Below are 14993 nucleotides of genomic sequence, written 5' to 3' on the forward strand. Positions count from 1 at the left end.
CTACACATTCAAATGAAAGCTGGGTAGAAACCAGCCACAGAGTCATTATACATTTCCAAGCACTAACTGGGTGTGTCTACACAACATGCTTACTCTGCAGTAGCCTGATAACACTGCGCAGTAAAGTGCCAGTCGACACCTGTGCTACTACACTATGTGCAGTGTTATTAGGCACTGTAAGCGTCACCAAAAAACCCCGTGCGCCAGCACTACCGCGCGGTAATTGTAGTTACTGTGCATTTAGTTAGGACTTCATTAAGCAATGCTAAACTAAATGTGCAGTAACTACTGCGCATTAATGAACATGTAGACGTGCTCACTGCATAGCAGGTTGGCTCCTTTTATAGCCGGAGCGTCATTTTTATCGTGCGATTGATACTTTGCGCGTGTGGCTGGTTTCAGTGTATTGCACGATTAACCAGGTAATTGTGTGATGTATGTAACGTGTAGCGGGGGCCTCGTGCTCGGAGCGCCGCCTTTCTTGAAGTGCAGCCTCCTCCCTTGAAGCAGTCTTGTTGTCACCATCTTACGGAGAGCTGTGACTTTCCCCTTCGTTGGAGGCGGTCACTTGCCCTTGTAGATGGTCTTGAAGGTCAAGATGGGAGAGAGAGATGTGAACGGGGGTGTGAGCCATGGATTTAATTGTTTGCTCCCTGAAAAGTCCCAGCCTCGTTTCCTTACCGTGGTAGGCGCTATACAAACTTCTCCTGCCATTTTCCTGAGTACAGCACCTGACAGTGTGGGCTGTTCCCCCTTTATCCTGTTGGAAAAAAACTGGAAAAGTCTTTCACGCAGTGAGAAAACAGTAGGTGCATATACAGCTCAGGCACATGGTAACCACCAGAGTGATTCTTCAGATTTTGGAGCCGAGCTTTTTTAAGGGATCGAAAGTACTCATTCTGCCATTTGAACGATGGGTTCCCAAGCTTCATCCCCCCTTGAGCCTCCAGAAGGTGACGAGTCAGTGCAGGGAACTGCAGCTTGGCTTTTTCCAGTAGAAAACTCATTTCTGCCTTCAAAAATAGCTTTGTATTTCTTTAAGAATTCCCCAAATCAGTACTGGCAATAATTATTCTGCAACTGAATCTTCCTGTAGTCTGGCTATCCTTGCTCAGCACAAACCATGGTTTGTTAATCAGCGAGCACAACTTGATTTCTAGAGGCTGGATTGATGAAGGAGCCTGAATATGAGTGTGCTGGCAAATTGAATAAGTGCACAAATATAGCGACTAAAAATGACATGATGCAAACAATCCATTATGTGCGCCGTTTTATTTCTGTTGTTATCCCTTTAGGAAGCGGATGCAGGAAGATAAATGTGGAGAGTCAGGTGCCAAGCAGAGGTAGCTGGGAAGAGATGGGCCCATGGTGTAAAAATAAGATTGAGTGGACCGGTTGAACAGGTTGGTGATGACAACCGGATGGAGCAATTTGGTGGCTGGTGTGAAAGGCACGTTGTGTTCCTGAACAAAGAGTCCTAGTGACACTGCTCTGGGAGGCAGGGGTCTCAGCCAGAAAGCAGAATATCCTCTGTCAGATTGTCTGCGGATGCCCTGGCGAAGAGGGGGAGAGGAGGGATGAGCAAGATGCAGTTCTGCAGAGGTTTAAAAAACCCGGCGGCCACCAACATGCCAGCAAACGCACACCCTTCCTCCGGGCAGGAGGAACAAGAGAGAGGCTGAGTTGACGTCGGGCTCCAGCCACAGCACTGGAGCAGCATGAGAAACTGCTCATTGCACTGCAGCTGTGCTCCAGGACTGTGGATGGACACCAGGCTTCGTGGGCCGTACCTTTCCCAGGCAAACCAGGCCTCGCGCACTGTGACAGCACTACGGTTGAGAAATAGGTCTGAGCATTCAGTATATTGACTCCCACATGTCCAAGCAGTGTGCACATCTACACATGCTCTTGAATGTGTATTAGTGTATTTCAATGCGCATTCAAGCGTCACAATAAAAATGCCCTTTAGCTAATTAGCATTAAAATAGTGCCTTTTTCTAGTACCTCGCAATACAGGTACTAAATTTAATGCACATTACCTAAAGTACGTTAATGAACATGTAGATGTGCCTGCAGAGTGTTTTCAGCTCTTCAGCAGTCTGCCGTAGCCAGGTGTTGGTTTGGTGACGTGAGCAGCAATGCTGGTTGGAAATGTTGGTACTTGGTTTGGTGCGATTTCTGGTGGCAGATGTGTTGGGGGGGGGGTCATATCTTTGTGCTTGCTGAAATGGACACGCTCATCAGGAATTTGGTTGAAAGCCAAAAGATGAAGGATGCAGACAAGGAAGAACTTCTTCACAGTTCGAGTGGCCAAGGTCTGGAACGGGCTCCCAAGGGAGGCGGTGCTCTCCCCTACCCTGGGGGTCTTCAAGAGGAGGTTGGACATGCATCTAGCTGGGGTCATCTAGACCCAGCACTCTTTCCTGCCTATGCAGGGGGTTGGACTCGATGATCTATTGAGGTCCCTTCCGACCCTAGCATCTGTGAATCTATGACAAAACAAAGCCTAACAAAATAGGGTGAAAATCCACCCAAAACAGGGGTTTATTTCTGCTTCTTTGTTAACACCTGGGAGGTACATTTTCAAGCACTAACTTTATAGCAGGTTGGCTCTTTTTATAGCTGAAGTGTCATTTTTATCATGCGATCATTACTTTGCACGTGTGGCTGGTCTAAATTTATTGCATGATTGACTAGTTAATTGTGTAATGTATGTAACGTGTAGCAGGGGCCTCCATGTTCGGAGTACTACCTTTCTTGAAATGCAACCTCCTCCCTTGAAACAGTCTTGCTGTCACCATCCACGTTTAGAAATGAAGAGCCTAGGTGGAAAGAACTGAATGGGTAAAGCATGTCCTAGAAGAGTAAAGGCACCTGTGGTACCTCCTGGAAATCATGGCCCATCATCTAAACAAGGATAAGATTTCAGGACTAACTTAAAGCAATAGACATGCAACCTGGTTTTAAAAGATAAACTAGAGCCTAGCTAACTCATCTGAGACCCCGTCGGCCGAGGTGTTCTCTTAGCCAAGAAGATTGTTTCTGATTGCAATCTACTGATTCCTGGCTAAGCACTTGGATGCTACTCCAAAGGCCATAGGAGTACGTGACTGTCTAAAAATGAAAGGTGCAATCCTGCAATCTTTGCTTGCTTCACCGTGACCAGCTACATGCATAAGAATGACTAACCCAAGGAAAAATTGCAGGGCTCTGTCCTATTTTTCTTGATTATGGCTGACTTTTGTTCAAAGTTTTTTTCCTAGAAGCATTTCTCTGGTTGTAAGACATTTAAAAAAAAGTATTTATTTTTATTTAGAAAACTGAAACACAGGCCCTATGTTAACATGGTGCCATTCCTGTCAAGTACTAAGAACATTTAGGGTGCATCTACACGTGGGTCTTTAATGTGCATTATCCTATGTTAATGTGCATTAAGGGCACGTGCACACCCTTAATTTAATGCACATTAAAAATGGCGAATTTAGGCTATTCATGTCAAAATTTGATATCTGTAAATGCAGGTATCAAATTTAGGCGTGAATAGTTAAAGCACATTAACACACATGTAGAAGTATTAAAGCGCATTAATGCTGCGTGTGTGGACTGACTGACTTGGGACTAACTGTAGTCCACACACAGCATTAATGCACTTTAACACCTGCATGTGTAGATAGATGCCTGCCTAAACCTGCTTAATGCACATTAAGATAATGCGCATTAAATTTAGGCGTGCTTAAATGCACATGTAGACATGCCCTTAGACAATTAAACCCCGTGCCATAGGAAATAGTCATGCTATCCTTGTCCGTCCTGATAAGCTGGTATTCAGGCTGTTTTAGGAATGAGAAATCAATTGAAATGACCTCCTAGGACTTTCCACCCTGGTGATCCTTTCACGCAGTGCAGAGAAGGGCACATCCTTGTGCACACTGGTGACCCAGAGCGGCCTCTTCCCAAAGGAGTTTCCTAGCCTTATTGTTGTGGCTTTGCCGTAATAAATTTCAGCCACGTTTTCTCATTGCTATTCCATGTAGCACATTAAAGTTTGAAAAGTTTTGCATTCAGTATGAGCTTTTCAACTGGGCCTTCTGTTTCTTTCTCTCTCTACCAGTTAACTAGAAAGAGATTAAAATACAAACATTTAATTAACCAACTGACAGAACAGTTTATGCCAAGTTTGCAAACAGTTCTTCTGAAAGCTGATGGGTGCCGGGAGAGGCAACAAGGGAAAAATCCCTTTCTCTGAGATGCGTTTAGGTTTCTCTTTCTTCTTCTGTGCAGAGCTGAACCTTTTTGATCTCGATCTTTTGTAAAGTAAATCCTAGTCAGATTAAATACAAAGTTCCCTCTCAGGAAGCACTTGGCTTTGGCAAGCCTCGCAGAGCCCTAGGTTGCTTACAACACGCCACTGGCTGGCACTGGGATGAAACGGGCTCGGCTGATGGGAAAAAGCATATTTTAGTCACATGAATCATAACTAATACAAAGGCAACTCTGGCTGTGTCTGTACTAATTACAGGCTAGTTGGGAAGTTGTCGCAGCAATGGATATTATTCATTGCACGGGATGCTAAAACGTGCGGGCAACCTACAGAGCCTGGCTCGTTCACGTTCAAGCGTGTACCTGTCCCAGGTCAACGGGAGCTGCTGGCTGCTCAGCACTTTTGGAAAGCAGGCTAGTTATTCAGATGCCTACATAGGCAGCTGGTTCTTCAACTCATGGCCAGCAGCCTTTCCAAAGGGTGTAAAACATGGACAAAGTGATGCCTTATGCGATGTAACGATGGATACCCACACACTGGTGTTCCTCTTGTCCTTCTTCACACCGTTTTCTAAACGACAATTGAACACATCTGGAGCATCAGCCGTTCTCCGACCTCCCACCTAGTGAGGGTTTTGCAAGCCAGAGCTGAGCAGAGAGGCCTGGGGGTTGGCACCGCATTGCTGGTTGGGCATCTTCTCCCCGGGCCAGTTGTGGAGAACATATGCTACCTGGTGCATTCCCGATGGAGAAATGAAATGCAACTGGTCTTCGACCATAGCTCTGCCGAGAGACTCGACTATGCAACTCCAGGAGCTTTCCCCAGTTCAGGCTAGCACTGAAGTGCATGCTTAACTTTAAAGTGTACTGAAGTCAGCATAGATTATATACATATTTAGCACTTTCATGAAACGAGGCCCAGCTGCATAAGGCTGCTGTATATACTCAGCCCATTGGAAAACTGCCAAGATATCCCATTTTTGGCAATGCTTTCCCTGTCCATTTCCTGTCCTTTTCCGTTCCTTGTTTTGTCGCTATTCAGATTTTCTTTCTTGTGCCCCCCCGAAAAAGGACGGGTTTGTAGCCGCTCGTCAGATGCTCGATAGATGCAAGCTGCGCTGCTCGTGCGGGTGCGCAGAGCAGTTCTCGGAGGGGTCGCTGCCCTAGGAGTGCCACGTAATGTGAAACAACCTGAGAAACGCGTGTTTTTTATTTGGGGAGTGTGTCGAGGAGCGACAGGATGGCAGAGAAACAGGATGTCACGCTAGGTAACGAGCAAACATAAAATACATGCATATTTCATGAACGTTAATTGAGTTCACTTTTATTTTGGTCATCTCTGGGGAGTGTAACCATAGCAGCATTCAGAAGGTTAATACAAGATATTAGGCAAGGAGAGCGTTGAGCAAACATGGCAGTTTGATTTTTGAACCATTTTGTTTTCTAGATTATGACTTTCAGTAACCAAAGCACCGGGAAAAGATGCAAAGAAACCCTCATTTGGTGGAGACTGCCTTTTCTTATCAGGTACGTGATGACAGAATAAAAATAATGCTGATTCTTTTAATTATCCCCACCGTGATGCTCATCTGGTTCCCTACTAGCTTTTATTGGACAGCATGTAGGAAGAAGGCAGGGGAGGGTTGCACCTTAGAGACCCTGGCATGTTTTTCCTAGCACTTGGTGAAGTAGGTTGTGGCCTACAAAAGCATGTGCCTTTCTGGACTAGTTAGTCTCTAAGGTGCTGTCCTGCCCTGACTTCTGCCTGCCCTCAGACTAACACAGAGACCTACCTCTGCACCGTATTCAAGGAAAACATCAGCATTTCCACTCTGGGGCTTGCACTACACCTTCTGGTCTGCTTATGACTATAGCTGACCCCGCGCCTCGTCTGAGCCTTGGCGGGTTTGCTGTAGTCCTGCCTATTCAGGGCATCTTTTTAGGAAATTATTCTTTCTACACACTGGGCAAGTCTACACGAGACACCAAATGCACGGTTGACTAATTCTCCTGTGCGTTTAGTTAATAGAGGTAATAAACTTAATGCGCAGTAACATCAATGCACGTGTAGATGTGCCGTCTGAATACAGTATTGGTTACGAACAAGACACAAAACTGGCTTGTATCTTGCTTGCTCTGTACACCTTCAAAGGGAAAATGAAGCTAAAAATCACTCCTGGAGCATATTTCTTTTATTCTCCCTGGCACAATGCAAATATGCGAGCACAAAAGACTGCCCCACAGTTGGATTTATGCCTCAAAGACCGTACATTTCCGTACACGTTGCAATGAATATTTGCAACTTTGGCAATTACAAAGGTTACAGCTATTACTCCGGGCTGTACATATAAAATATCCTGGATAATATATGATTTGTCTAGTTTTTTAATCAGAGTCTGAGCAGAATTCAAGGCCAACTTCATGGGGATGAATATTCATGGGCTTGTTCATTGTGCAACTGAAACTTTTATGTGATAAATATTAGGAGCAACAGCAGTACTGCCTTTGCTCTAAGAAAGTCAGCACTTGATTGAATAACCTCCACAGAGCATCCCCTCCCAAGGTAAGCACGTAATGTTATACCTGCCAAGGGTAAACTGAGGAATGCAGAGACCAAATGATGTCTCAAAGCTTTATTTCAAATTATCAGCTGCACCAGAGACATGGGTCTAGCTCCCGTCCTCTCGTTATAGCCTCTAACAGTGTAGGTGCAACCGCGCCTACGTTGGCAGACGACTGGCTTTGTCTGAATCATCTTGTTCACTCGGTCTATTCAGCAGGGGATATTTTTAGGAGGTGAAGTGTGGGCATCTTTTTGTACCCACCTGGTCAGGGGCACGTTTCCTCCGCTGGCTTGGTTATGGCTAAATTGCGAGTGGAATTGAGAGCGAATCCATTTTGCTCGCATCTAATCAGATGGGTCAGACTCGGGTCTCTTTCCACTCCATCCTTCACTGGTGCTTGCTTCTGCACCCCCGGAGTCAATGGCAGCTTTCCCACTGATTTTACTGGAAATAGGATCAAAGTGTCACACTCTTGGCCTTCACCCAAGCTTCAGGACTTGCTTCTGTTCATTTGCTTTTGGCCTAAGTCAGTTTTCTCTCCGCTGTCAGGCTTTTGGTGGACAGAATTTATGAGCAATATCTTTCACTCGCCGTGGGACTAGCATTTGCAAGAAGTCTTAGCTCGGCCTCCAGATCTGCAGATAGCACTTCGAACTTTAGCCGCTCGCAGATCAAAATTGCAGCATTTGGACACTTAATGAGCCGAACCGTTAGTCTCTGCATGGTTGATGGCCACATGCTCTTCGCTGGATGCAGATGGATGCCCGTGAATTCTTTCTAAACAACTAGATGAAGCAGTTTGGGGGGCCAGGATGTGCTAAGTTGTCCTTGTGCTGCCACGGTGCAACTGGATATAACGATGTCTCTGAAGGGGAAGCTGGGGATTGACCTGTTGTAAAGAAATCCTGTTGCTGCCATGGGAGTGTGGTTTATGCGGGCATCTCTTGCGTTGTTCTGCATTTTAGAGTAGCTGCACGGGGGGAACGGCAGGCAGTTCATGCTTGCAAGAGGAACAGGTTAATTCTAGGGCTAACTGATAGAAGAAAGTGGCTGAGAAGAAGAGAGCTATTCTCCATGATCCAGAGGAGAAGCCATGATTAGGAAGGAGTCCTTGGAGCACGCCGACCTGACCCAAAGAGCCCAGGAGCGGTAAGGAGCCCGTGTCACAGAAATGCATGCAGGCACCGTTCTTGTTTCCTCTAGGCATGCGTGTTTCTCCTGCTAGTTAGAGTCGAGAGTGATTGGTTTCTTGGAGCAGAGACTTTATGCTCTCACTGCCACGTGTCCCACCCGTCGACTCAGAGAACCCCCAAATCGGCGGCTTGGGAAAGGGGATCCTTAAGCTAATGGCGTGTTCGCACGGCTCCTCGGACCCGAGGGCAATTGAGCCGCCAGGCTGCATTTCCACAAATTCGTATCGGGATGTGCCTGTGTCCAGGAAAGGCCAAAGAGGTCCTGGAAAAAGCCAGGGAAGGCTGGAGATGACCCAGGCCCAGCACGGTGCAACTGCGTTTAGCGTTCGGGGCTCTCACGGCGCTGCTCAGGTTGACAAAAGCTCCTTATTCTCGGGGGTTTCCGCATGTCTGTGGTGTGTCCTCATCCATCCAGGGTCCAAGCTCTATGTGAGGACAATAAGAGGGCATGTGAGACCTCATGGCAGAGAAGCTGGGACGAAGCACGTTTTCCAGGGGCACCAGTTCCCCCCTCGTTAAGGCAGTCATTACTATAGTGCACGTTCTGGGGGCTGTTTGCAACATCTCTGACAACCCCCATCATGCAACAGAGTTGGTTATTTGTGCCGAAAATGCCCGTATTCACACTCGTGCCAGCTCACATCGAGGATGATCGCCGTGTTGCTGCAAAGTTTTAAGGAGATCGCAAGAGGACCCAGGATTCAGGCTCAATGTCCTGATCCTGAACGGGTGGGAAGGGAATGGCTGCCCCCCAGATTCCCAGCTCCTCTGCAGCGAGAGGAAGCTCAGACTCGGTGGAGGGGTTGTGGGAGGTGGGGACAGCACAGCTTCGTGAGATCGGTCCCCCATGCTGGATAGGCCAGATGCAGCCCGGGGGCTATAGCTTGCCTCCCCCGATGTAGCTCCTGGTCTGTGCCTTATGGAAGTCAAGTCAGTCCCTAGGCCACTGCGGCCATCGGGGCACCACGGACGCTGTAACAACCCTCCTCCACATCGCCCTACGTTTGGACATTGTCATCGTAGACCCGGCCTCGACCGGTCCCATGTGAAATTAGTTGAGTTGCTTTGCATCGTTAGTGATCTTCCAGGCAAAGCGACCTGGTGGTGCCCATCTCCTCTCCAGGCATGGATGACCATTGGCTTGCAGGCTGCTCATCCACCCTTTGACAGGTCTTGTTTTTAGTGCCCCACATCCTCCTCGCCCCGGCTAGCCCAGGGCGAGTCGCTGACCACCCGACCATAGAAGAGGCTGTGCTGCTCGACGTGGCACCAGACAGCAGACCACGAGACGCCTGGCCTGACCGGCGCCGTACGCAAAAAGACGTAATATTATCCGTTACTTAAATAACACGAGCAAGTACCTGCCGTGGCAAAGCTGCAGGAGCCCGGAAAGGCTGAAAGCACCCCGGGGCCTTCGCCGTTAGGTGAGTTGCCCTAATTTCTCTCTCACGTTGTGCAGTTTCTAAGATTAGCATTGTCTACCGAATTCACGTTCCACGTGACACCGTTTGCACCGAGCACCTCCAGCCAAGGCTACGTCAAACTGCCATCTTATTTCCGTAATGAAAGGTTAGCTGATATTTGCATTTTCGTGCCCAGGTGGGTCTTAGTATTTCAGGTCAATATAAGGCTTTTGCAGGGGTGGAGGAAGAAAAGCCCTTTCCAGGCTTGCGCTTATGCAAAAAATAACTAAATAAATACATAAAATAGCCCTGCACGGAGGAGAGGAACCTGGGCATTTGTCACTGCTCCGCACCGCAAGCTGCTCTCGTGTGTGCTGCATAACAATGTCCACTCCAGCTGCCTCGTGTGGGTTTGATTTTGCACAAGAGATTAGCGCAGCCATGAACTTAAACATTCAGAAAGAAATGTCAGCGTGCAGAGGAGAAGGGCTGGGGCGGAGGGGAGTCGGCACTTCCCGAGTTGCTATTGCTATCACGTCACGTTCAAGCCCGTTCGGTGAATAATGAGGTTCAAGCTCTGTCTCCAATGGAAACCTGTAAATAAAATTAGCATTTCTGGCTGCAAGTGTATTGACTTGGGAAGCCGGTGCGAGAGCCTCCGACTTAAAGAATTATCAGGGATCTTACATGAAATGGGCCCACGGGGCAAGTTCTTGTCATTGCAAGCACTGGTCGAGTTTGTCTTCAGAAGGTAAAGAGCTTCACTGAGGCAGCAGGTTGGATCCTAGCCACCCCAAAGGCTGCTTTATGCATTACACAGCCTTGATGTGGACTTAACCCACACAACGGGAGCCCCTGATGTAAACCCCTTCCCAGGTTGCAGGAGACCCAACCCAGACGGCTCAGCACCACTGCCTGCATCGCGGGGTACGGCAGACCCTCGGCTACATTGCCGCATGGTTCAGGAGACCCCTGGCTTGTAAAATGTGTCTCTGCGAGCTGTTGTGCTTGGTCACAACCCGGTGCACGAGGCTATCGAGGGAAACCGGCACGCGCCTGATCCGCAGACACGGGACGCAGAGAAAGCTGCCAGCTCCCGACCCCCGGAGCCGCCGGGCACGGCACACCTGATTCTGGCCCCGAGTTTCCAGAGGTCGACTGAAACCCCTTTGGGATGCTGTCTCCCAATGAAACTCATGGAAGTGGTGTTAAGGATAAAACCGAGGGCGTCTGAAAACACATCCTCCCCAATTGCAGAGTCCATTTGGGAAAGGAGGGCGACTGTGTCGTCTCTGACGTGCAGACCCCCCGTTCCTTCTTGGGGTCTGCTTGCTGCTCTCAGGGAAGTTACAGCTGGAAAAAATGGTCCTTGCAATGGTGCAGGGTAGCTTGGCAGCACCATCTCATTCACTTGTAGGCAGACCTCCTTCACAGCGTGCGTTATCGATGGAGAAACTTTCCACGGTTTGGAGTAAGATATGCATAGACTGCCGTCGAGTCGGATGTTTATCTCAGCTCCTTGGAAAGAGAAGAAAAGAAAGCTCGCTCTCTCTGAGGTTTCAGTCGCTAGGTGTTTTCAGATCTGAAAGCCTGAGACAGGCCCTCTCTCAGCGTGTTGATGCCTCTGACTCTGGGCCAATGCTAATACCTAGAAAAACAAGCAAGGAAATGAAAAGTGAGCTGAGCTTTATTCGAGCTGCCAAAAATGGTTTGATTCATTGATTTAGGGATGAAGGGCTGAGTTCGTTCTGATTCCATCCGGATTGATTTTCCCATCTCCAATAATTATACCATAAAGCAATTTTATTTAATCTGATTAATTTTATTTGACATTTTAAAAGAAATCCTTTTTTATTGAAACTTCACGCAGTTGCATTTATTATTGTTTCGACACCGTGAACTTCTTGGTAAAAAGGGTCTTGTGGCCTCATTTCCTTCATTTTGAAAAGAGCTTCTGGAAAGCAATAAGTAGCAGGCAGATAATACAGGTGGTCTTTGCTCTCCCTCCTTAGTCTGACTGATGGAGCACGTTCAATCTGAGGATTTCACCTAGCATTTACGTTTCCTGAGCTGCTCGACTGCAAAGCTTACCATAGAGATGTAGAGCAGTAAGGAGAGGTGCTGGGGAGGTTCGCGTGCCGTAATAGCCTCCTTTTACAGCAAGGTATGAGAAAAGGGGAATGGGATCCTCCTTAAATGCACGCCAGCACAGTTTTGCTAGACCCTAGAGCAATGCAAAAGCAACATGGCACTCATGGCCACGGGGATGGAAAGCTGGCTGGTCGACAGGTCTCAAAACACAGGTGTAAAGGGAGACTCATCCAGGAGTGGGTGCATTTAATTATTGAAGGAAGACTAGGATTAAGTCATAGTTCCGAAAGTACATGCATGTCTAAGTGCTTTTTCATCAGGTTTTTTTTTTTATGGGCTGTTAAAACTTCTAATGTCTATTTTCAGTCGTTGCTTCTGGCCAGCTCTTTATGCTGTTCATCCAGATCGATTTCCAGCATAGCAAATCCATCTTGCTAGACGTTCAGGAGTAAAATATGTTTTGTTTCCATTGGGAGACCTAACTGTCTGCTCCCAGGATTTATACAAAGAGTAAGTCCAAGAGTGAGTTATACACTAGCATAAAACCAGTCGGACAGGAACATCAGGCCTGCAGTCAAGTGTCCAGCTCCTCCGGCCATCACGCACGGTTTCACCGGTCTAGCGTTACCAAGGGAGAGGAGAGGACGTTTTGTGCCATCGTCGGTGCAGCATTCAGGTGTTATTTCTTCCTCCGCGCGTCAGGCAGAGTTCTCCAGGCCCCCAGGTGTAACGATCGATAGCACAGCACCCCACCTAAAGGGAAACTTTGTGATTGTCTCTTATTAAAGGTCGAAAAATTAAATGCATCTATTATGCCTCTATGACATCTTTATATGATCACCTTAACACCTTGCTCGTCTTTCTGTTGCACACTGGGTTCCAGTGCCTTGCAGGCGTTTGGCTCTGGGGACGAGTGCATCGCTGCCTGAGAGAGAAGCCTGCTTTGCTCTCATAGATTCATAGATGTTAGGGTGGGAAGGGATCTCAATAGATCATCGAGTCCGACCCCTGCATAGGCAGGAAAGAGTGCTGGGTCTAGATGACCCCAGCTAGATACTCATCTAACCTCCTCTTGAAGACCCCCAGGGTAGGGGAGAGCACCACCTCCCTTGGGAGCCCGTTCCAGACCTTGGCCACTCGAACTGTGAAGAAGTTCTTCCTAATGTCCTAATGTCCAATCTAAATTCCAGTATCGGTGCCCATTGCCCTTTGGCTTTCTTCTGCCACCTCCTGTTGATCAAGCCTCAGCAGAAAGTCTGCTCCATAATCCTTTGCATGTCTCATGGTTGCACTAGGTACAGGCACTTGCAGTTTCAATGAACTATGCATCCGTCCACGGATCTGTCTCACAAACAAGGATATGTCTATTTAACACATGCCTCAGGCAGCAAACGGTTTGTACTGAAGACATCACTCGATTCTGGCAGGACCTTCTGGTTACAATTCTGGGAGGTCTTTAGCTGGTTGGGAGCAACACGCTTTGGACTCTGCAGGTCTCTGTTTCTTGCTTTCTGTCTGTTATTCCTTCCGCTGCCTACCTGCAGAAATGCTGGAGCCGGGGTCCCAACCTACATGTGCGTCTTGACATCGTGTGGTTGTATTAGCTTGCTATTAGGGCCTCCTCTGCGAGCATTTCTCCATCCAGGGATGGGCTGCTGTCTAGGATCTTTGCTTTTGGCATCCTTCTTTTATTTAGTCTGCAGAAGAGAAGACCGAGGGGGATTGAATAGCAGCCTTCACCTCCCTGCACGGTGGTTGCAAAGAGGATGGAGCTGGGCTGGTCTCAGTGGGGGCAGATGGCAGGACAAGGAGCAATGGGCTCAAGCTGCAGCAAGGCAAGTTGAGGTTGGATATCAGGAAAAACTCTCTCCCTAGGAGGGTGGTGAAGCACTGGAACGGGTTACCCGGAGAGGTGGTGCAGTCTCCATCCTTGGTGGTGTTTAAGATCTGACTAGACAAAGTTTGGCTGGGATGATGTAGTTGGGGCTGGTCCTGCTTGGAGCAGGGCATTGGACCAGATGCAACCTCCTGAGCTCCCTTCCAACCCAAATTTTCTTCAATACTTTCTGCCAAGTCAGCTTTGCCATTGGGCTGCTTGTGCCAATGATACGGCTGAACTTCCCTTCTCATGTAAACCACATTGCAAGCAAACAAGGGTCCATTGCTGAAACAGTACAGCGTGGGAGATGTTCCTCCTGAGAGCCCATTGCTTTGCCTGTGACGGTTACTGCAGTAGCAGCTGACAGTGCCTCCACTTCCCAGGAGTCTGAATAGGAGCCTGCAATAATTTGATGGCTGCATGGCTTGCCGTAGAGAAGGCCGTTCCTACTTTGAACCCAGGCCTCTTGAGAATAATATATATTTTCACTGTCTTTGCTGCTTGGCCTGCATTTCCCTTCATATGCATCCCAGCAGCCTCCCAGCTCTCTGCTGTCCTTGCTAAATAGCATCTCTTGCTTTGGGGAGCCATGCTTGTATTTCAGAAGAGAGAGTGCTCGGGGATCTGTGGTTGCCAGCACTTGCGAGCCTTTGTCTTGTACTCTTCCTTCTCGGATAGTTTCTACCCTCTGCGTTGACACTGGCCGGATTGCATCTGGCCGCCTCTGTGTGTGCTGCTTGTGTCACGTTTCTGTATCGGGGGCTAGGTTGATATTAAAAATCCATCTGTTTATGTTCTCTTGCAGTGTGTTAATGTCACAGACGTGCCAAATCTCCCCCAAATCACGCCTTCCTTCCCTGAGGGTGGTGCACATATTTTCTTCACTTTTCTGGCCTGCAAGCTCCAGCACAGTGATTTACCCTGCCATAATGATGGTATATGACCCATATGCAAGGCATCATCTGTTCCTCTGCTTTCCTACAAAGCACCTTCAGGCCTTTCTGCTGCGTTCATCTCTTCCAATGTGCAGCTGTTTTTGCGCACACGGTATGGCGTGTTGTACTTTATATGGTTAAGGGTTCTGCAGAGTACTCACTGGGCATGTCTATACCTGTGCTTTAATGCACATTAGCCTATTTTAATGCACATTAAAGCATCACAAAACACCTGTGTGCTTTCACTAATGTGCATTAAAATAAGCTAATGCACCTTTTTCTAGTACCTCGCAATGGAGGAACTAAATTTAATGCATATTAGCAAAAGCACGTTAATGAATGTGTAGATGCGCCCACTGAATTAGCTCTGGATCCGCTTTGCTTATGCCCCACATCTACAGGTGAACTTGTCTGTGAGCTTTGCCCGTGTTTGTAGCTCTCAGTGGAGTCAGTGCAAGCTCACTGGAGTGCCCACATTGCTCATCCCCATTACTGATCTGTCATGGGTTAGTTCACTCTTTAAAAGCTGGTAATTGCACAAAACAGCTGTGTTGCCCAGTTGGGCACTGGTGACACGTGCTGGCAGGATGGAGGTGACATTTTTGGGGCTTAAAAAACTTTGGGAGCCCTTCTATGTCCAGGATTTTACATAGGAATCTGATTGTTAC

The 14993-nt window shown here is 47.8% G+C and overlaps 2 long non-coding RNA genes across 3 annotated transcripts in view; one reads left to right on the forward strand and one right to left on the reverse strand.

Moving 5' to 3' along the window:
• The first annotated feature begins 5439 nt into the window (after nucleotides 1–5439).
• The window catches only part of LOC109284431 (uncharacterized), a 42072-nt gene continuing 32518 nt past the window's right edge, over nucleotides 5440–14993 (forward strand). Inside the window, exons 1-2 of the long non-coding RNA XR_002091882.2 lie at nucleotides 5440–5528; nucleotides 5708–5787. This is a non-coding gene — a long non-coding RNA (uncharacterized LOC109284431). The remainder of the gene's footprint in view (nucleotides 5529–5707; nucleotides 5788–14993) is intronic.
• The window catches only part of LOC106739323 (uncharacterized), a 70098-nt gene continuing 60889 nt past the window's right edge, over nucleotides 5785–14993 (reverse strand). For both annotated transcript variants that reach the window (XR_002091883.2, XR_009464038.1), the window contains exon 3: nucleotides 5785–11068. This is a non-coding gene — a long non-coding RNA (uncharacterized LOC106739323). The remainder of the gene's footprint in view (nucleotides 11069–14993) is intronic.

The sequence above is a fragment of the Alligator mississippiensis genome, chromosome 8, assembly GCF_030867095.1.
Source record: "Alligator mississippiensis isolate rAllMis1 chromosome 8, rAllMis1, whole genome shotgun sequence".
NCBI lineage: Eukaryota > Metazoa > Chordata > Crocodylia > Alligatoridae > Alligator > Alligator mississippiensis.